Source organism: Pongo pygmaeus, chromosome 13, assembly GCF_028885625.2.
Source record: "Pongo pygmaeus isolate AG05252 chromosome 13, NHGRI_mPonPyg2-v2.0_pri, whole genome shotgun sequence".
NCBI lineage: Eukaryota > Metazoa > Chordata > Mammalia > Primates > Hominidae > Pongo > Pongo pygmaeus.
Genome location: NC_072386.2, coordinates 46,789,063 through 46,803,068, shown reverse-complemented (window position 1 = coordinate 46,803,068; position 14,006 = coordinate 46,789,063). Strand labels below are relative to the sequence as shown.

General features: G+C 40.6%; 1 long non-coding RNA gene across 1 annotated transcript in view; it reads right to left on the bottom strand.

The window, feature by feature from the left end:
* Nucleotides 1-1,833: 1,833 nt before the first annotated feature.
* Nucleotides 1,834-14,006, bottom strand: part of LOC134737966 (uncharacterized) — a 119,837-nt gene continuing 107,664 nt past the window's right edge. Inside the window, exons 2-3 of the long non-coding RNA XR_010123444.1 lie at nucleotides 4,537-4,633; nucleotides 1,834-1,939 (exon numbers count right to left, since the gene is read on the bottom strand). This is a non-coding gene — a long non-coding RNA (uncharacterized LOC134737966). The remainder of the gene's footprint in view (nucleotides 1,940-4,536; nucleotides 4,634-14,006) is intronic.

Below are 14,006 nucleotides of genomic sequence, written 5' to 3'. Positions count from 1 at the left end.
ATACTGCATCAATTGAAACTTGAAAGCAAACACACTGGAATAAGTCTCTATATTTTATAATTTTTTAATGTCTTTGATCACCCTAAAAAAGAAAAAGAAAAATAAATAGTTTCCCCTTGAGCTATGGAGTCTGATTAAAAATGTAAAGAATAGGAGTGAGAAGGATGGGACTCATCCTTCACTGAGCATATAATAAAATATATTTACTAAGATGAATGAATATGACAAGCTGTGTTCTTTCAGAACATTTAAAAGTCTGCAAAAGGTAGATTGCTTCTTTGACTACAGAAATTTATGAAAAATTTCTTGTCGAGGTAGGAATTCAGTATTCAAATTGTGCATGAACCTTGAGATTATCAATATTTTCCATCTTGAAATACACAAAAATGATTTCCCAGAGAAAGCACAACTCTATCTGCAGCTTCCTAAATGTCCATTTTTTTTTTTTTTTTTTTTTTTTTTGAGACGGAGTCTGGCTCTGTCGCCCAGGCTGGAGTGCAGTGGCACGATCTCGGCTCACTGCAAGCTCCGCCTCCCGGGTTCACGCCATTCTCCTGCCTCAGCCTCCCGAGTAGCTGGGACTACAGGCGCCCGCCACTACACCGGGCTAATTTTTTGTATTTTTAGTAGAGACAGGGTTTCACCGTGTTAGCCAGGATGGTCTTGATCTCCTGACCTCACGATCCACCTTCCTCGGCCTCCCAAAGTGCTGGGATTACAGGTGTGAGCCACCGCACCTGGCCCTAAATGTCCATTTTTAAAATAAAAAAATTACTTGATTATTCTTTTATTGTATTATTATATTATTATATAATCTTTTATTATATTATTATATTATATAGCTGTGGGGTATCGCTCTTCCTGACCTCACACTCTAACTTTGATAAATTATATTAATTTGAATTGTCTCCACATCTTGCAAGATTAAGACCCAGAAAGTCTGATGAAGTGAGTTACAATGAAAGCATTTTTCTAAAGCTAGGGTGAGTAAATTTATCTATTTTTTTCTTTTTTTTAATAGACTTCACAACATAGTATATGGCAACTGCAAGTTCTTTCTGTTTCTTAAAGTAAAGCTCAAACCCTTTTTAATGGAAAAAAATTTATGATTATTTAGTATTTTGAAACTTCAGTTTACATTTCAGAGTACAAAGATCAGAGGTGATTGTCAAGATTAAATGAGATAATGTATTGCACAATGTTTAGGTCCAAATCTTGGCTCAGGTCAGTAATCAGCTTATTGACTTGGGTGGGTTACTTAACCTCTCTGCCAGCCAACTTTCTTGTCAAAAACATGAGAATAAAAATACTCTTTACGTATGAGACAATACATGAGATAATGTCTGTAGAGCACTCAACACCACCTCCTGTTCATATTAAATGCTTATTAAATATGAGTTGTTGCTGCTTTCACTGAGACTATATAAAGTATCTTGTTCTGGCTTTGGCAGAACATATACAAAACAAAACAAAACAAAATAACCTAAAATCAAAATGCTAGGAACTACAAGGTTAGACCTCATTTCTTTCGAGGTATCCTTTACCTCGTCGCCATCATCAGCTTCACCATCATTTCCAACAGCATCCTCCAGGAATGAGTAGGCCTCCATTTTAAAAGTGGATAAACACACAGAGGAAATTAGGGATTGAATACTTCTATGCATTCTTCAATTTTATGTTATCCTTGCTGAACATTATAGAAAATTAAATCACTGATAACATTGAAAACATCCCCCAAACTCTTAAGTTACTTACCATGAGCTGATTTAAATGATTGGCGGTCATACAGAAAGGCCTCATTTAAAATCTCTGATTTACCACAGACATTTTTGAAAGGCTAATATTCCCATTATATTGAGTAGACAAGAAAACCCACTCTCTTTCAATCAGGATTTCTCAGTTTTAATTTCAGGAATATATTTTTTCAGAAGAAATCAATCTGTGACCAAAAACAAAAGTATTAAGATATTTGTTTCCTGACTAATCCTCCATTAAGACACAGATAAGTTGTTGAAATGCATATTTGATAAATAAACTGAGATTGAAACTTAACTTTCATTATGGTTAAGATGGTAAAATTAATTGTACATTCTCTTACCAAATATTTACATATCAGTAATAAATTAGCAACATTAGAGTCAAATTTGAAACCACAAGATAGCATAAAACTTGAAGATTATTTAAAGAATGAAAGAACAAATTATTTAGTATATATGAATAATATGTAATGAAGCGTGATAATGCTTTCTTTTTTCCAAAAGCTTTCACAAATAATTCTAGGGAGAAAAATCAGCATATCAAAGATTTCAGAGTACAGCCTATATGTAGAAGACCAGTTAGGTTCATGATTAGGTAATGGGCATATGTGGTGAATGGTAGGAGTCCTCAGGGAATGTGAGATGGATTTGAAGTTATTATGAGTAGAAACACACAAATACACTGATATGGTTTGGCTGTGTCCCCACTCAAATCTCACCTTGAATTGTAATAATCCCCATGTGTCAAGGGCAGGGATAGGTGGAGATAATTGAATCATAGAGGTGGTTTCTCCCATACTGTTCTCATGGTAGTGAATATGTCTCATGAGACCTGAGGGTTTTATAAATGGGAGTTCCCTTACACACACTCTGTTGCCTGCTGCCATGTAAGACATGACTTTGCTCCTCATTTGCCTTCTTTCATGATTGTGAGGCCTTCCCAGCTATATGGAACTGTGAGTCAATTAAACCTCTTTCCCTTATAAATTACCCAGTCTTGGATATGTCTTTATTAGCAGGATGAGAACAGATTAATGGGCTTTGGTAGAAACTGAATGTTTGACTATGAGTCATCAAGTAACCATGTGACCCTGAACTGCCTATCATGAACTGGGTGCTTTCTGACCCATCTAGCCATGAAGTGGGGCATACACAGCAGCATTCCATCATCAAATAGAAGTGGTATATATCTGATCAGGATTAAGCAGTTCCTGAAAGCACAAGTAAGTTACATGAAGAAGTGGTTCAAATGCCCATGGTCCCCACTCCTGCTGTCCTTCCTTTTCTCCCCGAGATGGCACTGATGGCCTTATGGGGAGCTTTCTATGATAAGTTGACAGAGGAAGAGAAGACTAGGCCCTGGTTTATAGACAGCGTTGCACAATATGCAGGCACCACCCAAAAGTGGACAGCTGCCACTCTATAGTCCCTTTCGAGGATATCCCTGAAGGAAAATGGCAAAGGGAAATCTTTCCAGTCAGCAGAGTTTTGATCAGTGCATCTGGTTGTGCACTTTGCTTAGGAGAAATGGGCAGATGTTGTGATTATATGCTGATTCATGGGCTGTAGTCAATGGTTTGGCTGGATGGTCAAGGACTTGGAAGAAGCATGACTGGAAAATTGGTGACAAAGAAATTTGAGGAAGAGGTATCTGGATGGATCTCTCTGAGTGGTCAAAAACTGTGAAGATATTTGTATCTCATGTGAGTGCTCACCAAAGGGTGTCCTCTGCAGAAAAGGATTTTAATAATCAAGTGGGTAGGATGGCTTGTTCTGTGGACACTATTCAGCCTCATTCCCCAGGCACCCCTGTCATTGCCCAATAGGCACATGAGCAAAGTTGCCATGGTGGCAGGGATGGGCTCAGCAACATGGACTTTCACTCACCAAGGCTGTCCTGGCTATGGTGCCCAATTTGCCAGCAGCAGAGACCAACATCCAGCCCTTAATATAACACCATTCCTCAGGGTGATCAGCCAGCAACTTGGTGTCAGGTTGATTATACTGGACTTCTTCCATTATGGAAAGGACAGCAGTTTGTCCTAACTGGAATAGACAATCTGGATATGGGTTGCCTATCCTGCACACAATGTTTCTGCCAAGACTACCATCCCTGGACTCAGGGAATGCCTTATCTACCATCATGGTATTCCACATAGCATTGCCTCTGACCAAGGCACTCAGTTTATGGCTGAAGAAGTGTGGCAGGGCCAGGCGTGGTGGCTCACACCTGTAATCCCAGCACTTTGGGAGGCCGAGGTGGGCAGATCGTGAGGTCAGGAGATGGAGACCATCCTGGCTAACACGGTGAAACCCCGTCTCTACTAAAAATACAAAAAATTAGCTGGGCGCGGTGGCGGGCACCTGTAGTCCCAGCTACTCGGGAGGCTGAGGTGGGAGAATGGTGTGAAACCGGGAGGCGGAGCTTAGAGTGAGCAGAGATAGTGCCACTGCAGTCCAGCCTGGGGGACAGAGTGAGATTCCATCTCAAAAAAAAAAAAAAAGAAGTGCCGCAGTGGGCTCATTATCAGGAAATTCACTGGTTTTACCATGTTCCCCATCGTCCTGAAGCAGCTGGATTGATAGAATGATGAAATGGCCTTTTGAAGTCACAATTACAAGGCAAAATGGTTGAAAATACTTTGCAGGGCTAGGGCAAAGTTCAGAAGAAGGCTGTGTATGCTCTAAATGAGGATCCAATATATGGTACTGTTTCTCTCAAAGCCAGGATTCATGAGTCCAGGAATCAAGGGGTAGAAGTGGAAATGGCACTACTCACCATCACCTCTAGTGATCCACGAGCAAAATTTTTGCTTCCTCTTCCCATGACATTACATTCTGCTGGCCTAGAGGTCTTAGTTCCAGAAGGAGGAATGCTGCCACCAGGAGACACAACAATGATTCCATTAAACAAAGTAGATAGCAACCTGGCCACTTCAGGCTCCTCCTACCTTTAAGTCAACAGGCTAACAAGGGAGTTACAGTGTTGGCTGGGGGGATTGACCCAGACAATCAAGATGAAATCTGTTTACTACTTCACAACGGAGGTAAGAAAAAGTATGCATGGAATACAGGAGATCCCTTATGGCATCTCTTGGTATTATCATGCCCTGTGATTAAGGTCAATGGGAAACCACAGCAACCCAATTCAGGCAGGACTACAGATGGTCCAGATCCTTCAGGAATGAAGATTTGGGTTACTCCATCAGGTAAAAAACCATGACCTGCTGAGGTGCTTGCTGAAGGCAAAGGGAATACAGAATGGGTAGTAGAAGAAGCTAGTCATGAGTGCTAACTATTACTATGTGACCGGTTGCAGAAACGAGAACAGTAATTGTCCTGAATATTTCCTCCTTATTTTTTTTAAGAACGGGTTTGTGCATGTATACACTTGAACTAAAAAAAAGATTATTTTATTTTCTTTCGTTTTCCTTTAACACGTGACATAAGATTTATTGACTTTATGTTAGCATTTAAGTGTTGTTAACTTTATGTAATAGCATTTGGTTTGGGGATTGGTGTGCTTCTGCTTGTATGAAGGATAGCTGTATTATGTTAGGTGTAATTATGACCTTATTATTGTCTTTATTTGAAGATTATGTATGATTTCAGGAGATGCGTACAGGTTCAAATTGACAAGGACTGGACTTGTGATGATTAGTATTGAGTGTCAACTGTATTGAATTGAAGGATGCAAAGTACTGTTCCTGGGTGTGTCTGTGAGGGTATTACCAAGGAGATTAACATTTGAGTCAGTGGACTGGGAGTGGCAGACCCATCCTGGATCTGAGTGGGCACCATCTAATTGGCTGCCAGTATGGCTAGGATAAAAGCAGGCAGAGAAATGTGAAAGGACTAGACTGGTTAAGTCTTGCAGCCATCATCTTTCCCCCGTGCTGGATGCTTCCTGACCTTGAACATTGGACTCCAAGTTCTTCAGGTTTTGGACTCTTGGACTTACACCAGTGGTGTGCCAGGGGTTATTGGACCTATGACCACAGACTGAAGGCTGCACTGTCAGCTGCCCTATTTTTGAAGTTTTGGGATTTAGACTGGCTTCCTTGCTCCTCAGCTTGCAGACAGCCTTTGCAGTACTTCCCATTGTGATCATATGAATCCATGCTCCTCAATAAACTCCCCTTTATGTATACATCTATCCTATAAGTTCTGTCCCTCTAGAGAACTCTAATACATACACATAGAAATGTGCACATGTGTATATATATGTCTATGTGCATATTTATATATTTATTCTGTATATACTTTACATATAATAAATGTTGTATGTATTCTGACTGCTCCACCAAACAGCCATTCTCCAATACTAGGAAACACAGAAAACATAAAAGAGCTTGAAGAAAATATGCTTCCCCTAGGCTTTAACTTTTATACTTACAGTAGATAGGAGGGAGAATCAGGCAACAATGATGGAAATGTCATCCACAGGTGTCTGTTGACTTTCAAGTTAAACTGAAAAGGTTTCTACTTAAGAAAATAATGTTTAGTATTTACTACACACACCCCATAAAGATAAACTAAAGTGCACAGACACATAGAAAACATGTTTTCATTCTCCATTCAATGAGAATTACGTCTTGTTTTATTGAGCTTTACTATATTGTGCTTTACAAATCTGTGTATTTTACAAATAGCAGGTTTGTGGCAACCTTGCCCCAGATAAATCTATTGGCAGCATTTTTTTCCAAATGCGTTTGCTCACTTGATGTCTCTGTTTCACATTTTGGTAATTTTTTCAATATTTTATTATTTTTATTATGTCCATAATAGTGATCTGTGATCAATGACATTTCATGTTACTATTATAATTGTTTCAGGGTGCCATAAACTATGTTCATATAAAGCTGAAAACTTAACAAATGTTGTACGTGTTCTGACTGCTCCAACAAACAGCCATTCCCCAATCTCCCTCCCTCTCCTCAGGCCTCCTCGTTCCCTGAGACACAATAATATTGAAATTATGTCAATTAATAATGCCTTCTAAGTGTTTAAGCAAAAGAAAGAGTCACCTATCTCTCACTTTAAATAAAAAAAAAAACTAGAAATGATTAAGCTTAGTAAGGAAGGCATGTTGAAAGCCGAGACAGGCAGAAAGAGTCCTCTTGCACAAGTTAGCCAAGTTGTGAATGCAAAAGAAAAGTTCTTGAAGGAAATTAAAAGTGCTACTCCAGTGAACACAAGAATAATAAGAAAACAAAACAAGCTTATTTTTGATATAAACAAAGATTTAGTGGTCTGAATAGAAGACAAATGCAGCAGAATATTCCCTAAGCCAAAACCCAATCCAGAACAAGGCCCTAAGTCTTTTCAATTCTATGAAGGATAAGAAAGGTGAGGAAGGTGCAGAAAAGTAGTTTGAAGTTAGCAGAGGCTGACTGATGAGGTTTAAGGAAAGAAGCCTTTTTTATAACATAAAAGCATAGAATGAAGCAGCAACTGCAGATGAAGAAGCTGCAGTAATCTATCCAGAGGATCTAGGTAAGATCATTGATGAAGGTGTCAATGCTAAACAACATGAGTTTCAATATAGACAAAACAGCCTTATACTGTATTGGAAGAAGATGCCATCTAAGACTTTCATAGCTAGAAAAGAAAAGTTAGTGCCTGGATTCAAAGTTTCAAAGGACAAGCTGACTCTTTTGTTAGGGACTAATGCAACTGGTGACTATGTTGAAGTCAGTGTGCATTTACAGTTCTGAACATTCCAAAGACCTTAAAAAATAAGCCAAATCTACTCTGCTGGTAATCTATAAAGTGAACAACAAAGCCTGAATGACAACACATCTGTTTAGAGTGTGGTTTACCGAATATTTTAAGCCCACTGTTGAGACATACTTCCCAGAAAAAAAAAAATTTCAAAATTATTACTGCTCATTGACAATGCACCTGGTCACCCAAGAGCTCTGATGACAATATATTAGGTTGGTGAAAAAGTAATTCAGATTTTTGACATTAAAAGTGATTAGTTAGGTAATCAATGTCATTTTCATGCCTACAAACAATATTTATTCTGCAGACCTTGGATCAAAGAGTATTTTTGACTTTCAGGTCTTGTGATTTAAGAAATAAATTTTGTAGGGCTATAGCAGTCATAGATAGTGATTTATCTGACGGATCTGGGCAAAGTTTATTGAAAACTTTCTGGAAAGGATTATTCATTCTAGATGTCATTTAAGAACATTGGCAATTCATTAGTAGGAGTTTGGAGCAAGTTGATTCCAGCTCTCATAGATGACTGTCAGGGGTTCCAGACTTCAATGGAGAAAGTCACTGCAGATGTTTTGGAATAGCAAGAGAACTAGAATTAGAAGTGGAATAGCAAGAGAACTAGAATTAGAAGATGTGACTGACTTACATCAATCTTATGATAAAGACTTGAATGGAAGAGAAGTTGCTTTTTATGAATGATCAAAAACAATAGTTTCTGGAGACAAAACCTACTCCTGATGAAGATGCTGTGAACATTATTGAAATGACGGCAAAGGATTTAGAGCATTGCATAAACTTAGTAGGTAAAAGAGTAGCAAGGTTTGAGAGGATTTATGCCAATTTTGAAAGATGTTCTACTGTGGGTATAATGCTATCAAAGAGTATCACATCATACAGATAATTATTTCTGAAAGAAAGAGTACATCAATGTGGCAATCTTCATTGCTTTCTTATTTAAGCTACCTCCACAGTCAACCCAATCTTCAGCAACCATGGCCGAGAAGAGTCACCTCTCTCTCCCCTCCTGGCTATTACGATCCACATCGCAGCGGGGTGAGGCACCCCTTGCGATATGAGGAGTAATAGCACACCCCTCTCCCCCACAGCTATTACGATCCACATCGCAGGGGCCTGAGGCACCCCCTGCAATAGGGGGATCAATAGCACCCCCTCTCCGCCCATGGCTATGATGATCCATGGTGGATTCACAGTCTGTTTATGATATTGTGAGTAATATCATGTGCCCCTCTGGAAATTGTGAACTATTTCACAGATGGGTGTGCACCCTCGGTGTACAGAGGGTGCACACCCGTCTGTATTGGGAGTAATAACATCCTCTTCCTCCCTGAATATTAAGAACAGGAGTGTTTCTACTCCCTGCGATATTGGGTGTCATATCCTCCTCTCCCACGTTGAAATTAGAAACGATATCACTGGGGGTGTGCACACCTTCTGTGATATTTAAAGTAATATCATCCTCTTCCTTCCAGGATCATGGGAACAATATCCCTGGCGGGTGTACACTTTCTGCCATATATGTAGTAATATCATCCCCTCTGCCTTCGAATATTATTAAGGACCATCTCACACGGGGGTGTACAACCCCTGCGATATTGGGAATACTATTGTCCTCTTTCCCCCCTGCATATTTGGAAAAATATCAGAGTGAGTGTACACCTCCTGAGATATGGGGATTAATATCCTCTTCTCCCTTTCTGGATATTAGAAACAATATCACACGGGGGTTTACACTTTCTTCGATATCTGGAGTAATGTCATCCTCTCCAGTTTTGAATGGCAAGAACAATATCTCAGGGGGGATGTACACCCCCTGCCATCTTGTGAGTAATATTACGCTCTCCCCCACTTAATATTAGGAACAAAATCCCAGCGTTGGCGTACACCTCTACTATATGGAAAGTAATACCGTCCTCTCCCTTCCTGGATTTTAGGGACAATATTACAGGGTGGGTGTACACAGCCGGCAATATTGAAAGTAATATCATCCTCTCCCCCTCCGGATATTAGGAACAATATCACAGAAGGGTAGAAGGGTTGTACACTCTCTGCGATACTGGGAGTAATATCATTTTCGCCTCCCCTGAATATTAGGAGCAATATCCCTGGGTGGATGTACACCCACTATTATATTGGGAGTCAGGTCATACTCTACCCCCTGGATATTAGAAGCAATATCACAAAGTGGGTGTACACCCACGGCGATAATGAGAGCAATATCATGCTCTCCCACCCTGGATATTAGGAACAACATCACAGGTGGGTGTACATCCCCTGCAGGGCAAAGAATAATATTATCTTCCCTTCCTTTAGCTATTGAGAACAATATCACATGGGGGCTACAGCCCCTGCACTATTGGGAGTAATATCGTTCTCTCTTATTCTGGATGGTAGGAAAAATATCACAGGCGGAGTGTACAACCTCTGTGATATTGAGAGTAATATCATCCTCTCCCAAAGTGGATGTTAGGAACCATATCACAAGGGGCGTGTACATTTCTTCGATATTGGTAGCAATATCATCCTCTCCTCCCTGGATATAAGAAACAATATGACAGGCGGGGTGGACACCCCCGCGATATGGGAAGTAATATCCCTACCTGGATATTTGGATCCACGGTGGACACACAGCGTGATTACGATTTTGTGAGTAATATCATCTCCCCCTGTAGAAATTTCGAAGGATATCAAAGATGGGTGTACACCCTCTGCAATATAGGTAGGAATATGATCCTCTCACTCCGCGCCATTGATATTAGGAACAATATCAAAGGAGCATTTATAAACCCTGCGATGTTGGGAGTAATATCATCCTCTCCCACGTTGAAATTAGGAACAGTATCACTGGAAGCGTGTACACCCCATGCAACATTGAAAGTAATATCATCCCCTTCCCTACTGGATCATGGGAAAAATATCACTAGCGGGTGTATACTTTCTGCGATATTGGGAGTAAAATCATCTTCTCCGGCTTGGAATATTAAGGACAATTTGACGGGGGTGGAGGGGGGTACAACTTCTGCAATATTGGAAAAAATATTACCCTCTCTCCCCCTGCATATTAGGAAAGCTATCACAGAGTGGGTGTTCACCTCCTGCGATATGGGGAGTAATATCAACTTCTCTCCTTCTGAATAGCAGGAACAGTATCACACGGGGGTGTACACTTTTGGGGTGATATTGGGAGTAATATCAACCTCTCGGCCTCTGAATATTAGGAACAATATCACAGGGTGGGTGTACACCTCCTGCTCTATTATGGGGAGACATATCTATCCATTATGGGGAGTAATATCATCTTCTCCCTTTCAGGATATTAATAACAATATCACACGGTGGGTGAACACAGCCTGCGATACTGGAATTATTATCATCCTCTCCCTCTCGGGGTACTAGGAACAATATCACACAAAAGGTGTACACTCCCTGCGATATTGGGAGTAATATCATACACTTCTTCCGTGAGTCTTAGGAGCAATATCACCGGGTGGCTGTACATTCATTGCTATGTTGGGAGTCATGTCATACTCTACCCCCTGGATATTAGGATCAGTGTCACAGGGTGAGTGTACACCTACTGCTATATTAAAACTAGTATCATGCTCTGCATCCCTGGATATTAGGAAAAGTATCACAGGTAGGTGTACACCCCCTGCGGTATTAGCAGTAATAATATTATTAATTATTAAATATCAGTCTTAATAATAATTATCAATGATAATATTAATAATATAACATTATTAATCATTAATTATTATTTTAAATATACACTTATGCATGATTAAAATTAATTATTGCTATTAATGTCATTTTTCAATAATATTAGTTATTAATCTTAATATTAATTATTGTTTTATTACCAACATCACTTATGACTGATTTAATTAAGTAACATTAATTACTGATATTATTTTATTATTAATAGTGATATTGCTATTAATTATTAATAGTAAACGTTAATATTTTAATGTGTATTAACTTTTACCATCTCTATTGTAATTATTAATATCGATGATTACTATTAATTGTTATTATATTTATTAATATTAATAATTAATATAACTGTTCCCGATCTCCGTGGGGGAGAGGATATTACTCCCAATATCGCAGAAAGTGTACACCCTTTTATGATGTTACTCCTCATGGCCAGGGCATAGAGGGTGACATTGTTGAAAATATCGCCGTGAGTGTACATCCGTTCGGTCATCTTGTTCCTAATATCCTGGGTGGGAGCGGATGATATGACTCCCAATATCGCAGGGGGCATAGACCTCCCCCGTGATACTGTCCCTAACATCCAAAGGTGGAGAGGATGATATTTCTTCCAATTTCGCAGGGGGTGTACACCACCCCTGTGATATTGATCGTAATATCCAGGGGACGAGAGGATGATCTTAGTCTCACTATTGCAGGAGGTGTACACTCCCTAGGGATATTGTTCCTAATATCCAGGGATGGAGAGGATGATCTCACTCCCAATATAGCAGGGGGTGGGCACCCCTTCTGTGACGTTGTTCCTAATAGCCAGCGGGGGACAGGAAGATATTACCCCCAATATCGCAGGGGGTGTGCATCCCCTTGTGACATTGTTCCTTATATCCTGGGAGGTAGAGGATGATACTAGTGGCAATATCGCAGGGGCTGTACACACACCCAATGTGATATTGTTCCGAATAACCCAAGGGGGAGAAAATGATATTACTCCCAATATCGCAGGGGGTGTACATCCTCCTGTGATATTGTTTCTTATATTCAGGGGGAGAGGATGATATTACTCCCAATATCGCAGGGGTTGTACACACCTCCTGCGACATTGTTCCTAATATCCCGAAGGGGAGAGCATAATATTACTTTCAATATCGCCGGGGTGTACACCTCCTTGGTAATATTGCTCTTAATATCTGTGATGGGAGAGGAGAGGCTGATATTACTCCCAATATCGCAGAAGGTGCACACACACCTGTGATATAGTTCCTAATATCCAGCGGGAAACAGGCTAATACTACTCTGGATCTCGCAGTGGGTGTACACCCCCAACACCCCCGGGGTATTGTTCCTAATATCCAGGTGGGAAGACAATGATATTGCTGATAATATCGAAGGGGGTGTACAACTCTTCTGTGATATGGCTCTTGATATCCAGGGGATGACTGGGTGATATTACTCCCAATAACGTAGGAACTGTACACCATCCTGTGATTTTGTCCTTAATAACCACATGGAGAGAGGTGATATTACTCCCAATATTGCAAGGGGTGTACACCCCCTCTGTGATATTGTTTCTTATATCCAGGAAAGGAGAAGATGATATTACTACCAATATCGACGAGATGTACAACCCCATGGGATATTGTTCTTAATACACAGGTTGAAAGAGGATCAGATGACTCCCGATATAAGAAGGGGTGTACACTCCGCCTGTGATATGAATCGCAAAATCTAGAAGAAGAGTGAATGACATTGCTTCCAAAAATACACCGGGTATACACCCCCTCTCTGACATTGTTCCTATCATCTACAGGAAGACATGATGATATTACTCCCAATACTGCAGAAGGTATACTCCCCCCTGTGATATTGGGCGTCACAACTAGTGGGGGAGAGAATGATATTACTTCAAATATGACAGTGGCTTTACACCCCATCTGTGATATTGCTCCTAATTTCCAGTAGCTAAAGTAGGATGTTCCTCCCAATAGAGCAGTGGGTGTACACCCGCCCTGTGATATTTCCCCGCCTATTCAGGGAAACCCAGGACGACATGACCCCAAATCCCGCAAAAAGTGAACACCTATTGTGTGATATGCTTGCTAATATGCGGAGGTGCAGAGGATGATATTAGCTTTCATACCGCAGGTTGAAATTGTTCCTAATAGCAGGAAAAAAGAGAATGCTAATAAAGGACACAGATCGAAGGGGGTGAGGCACCCCCCGCAATATGGGGAGTAAGAGCCAGCCCCTCTGCCCCCCCGGCTCTCAGCATCCACATGGCAGGGGGACGAGGCCCGCCCCCCGCGATATGGGGAGTAAGAGCCAGCCTCTCTCCCCCCCGGCTCTTAGGATCCACATCGCAGGGGGGTGAGGCACCCCCCGCGATATGGGGAGTGATGGCCACCCGCTGTCCCCCCTGGCTATTATGATCTACATCGCAGGGGGGTGAGGCACCCCCTCCTTTTTGGGGTTATAGCACCCCTCTCTCCCCCACCCTGGCTATTACGATCCATAACGCAGGGGGGTGAGGCACCCCCATTATATGGGAACTAATAGCAACCCAGAGAGACATGACTGTACCCCAACAAAAACACTAAAAGTTGTGAAGGCTCAAATGATTGTTACCATTTTTTTTTAATCAATGAGCCATTTTAAATTAAGGCATGCATCTTTTTTACACATAATGCTATTGCACACTAAATAAACTATAGTAGAATTTAAACACAACTTCTATATGCACTTGAAAATGAAGAAATGTGTGTGATTGACTTTATTGTGATATTTGCTTTCTTA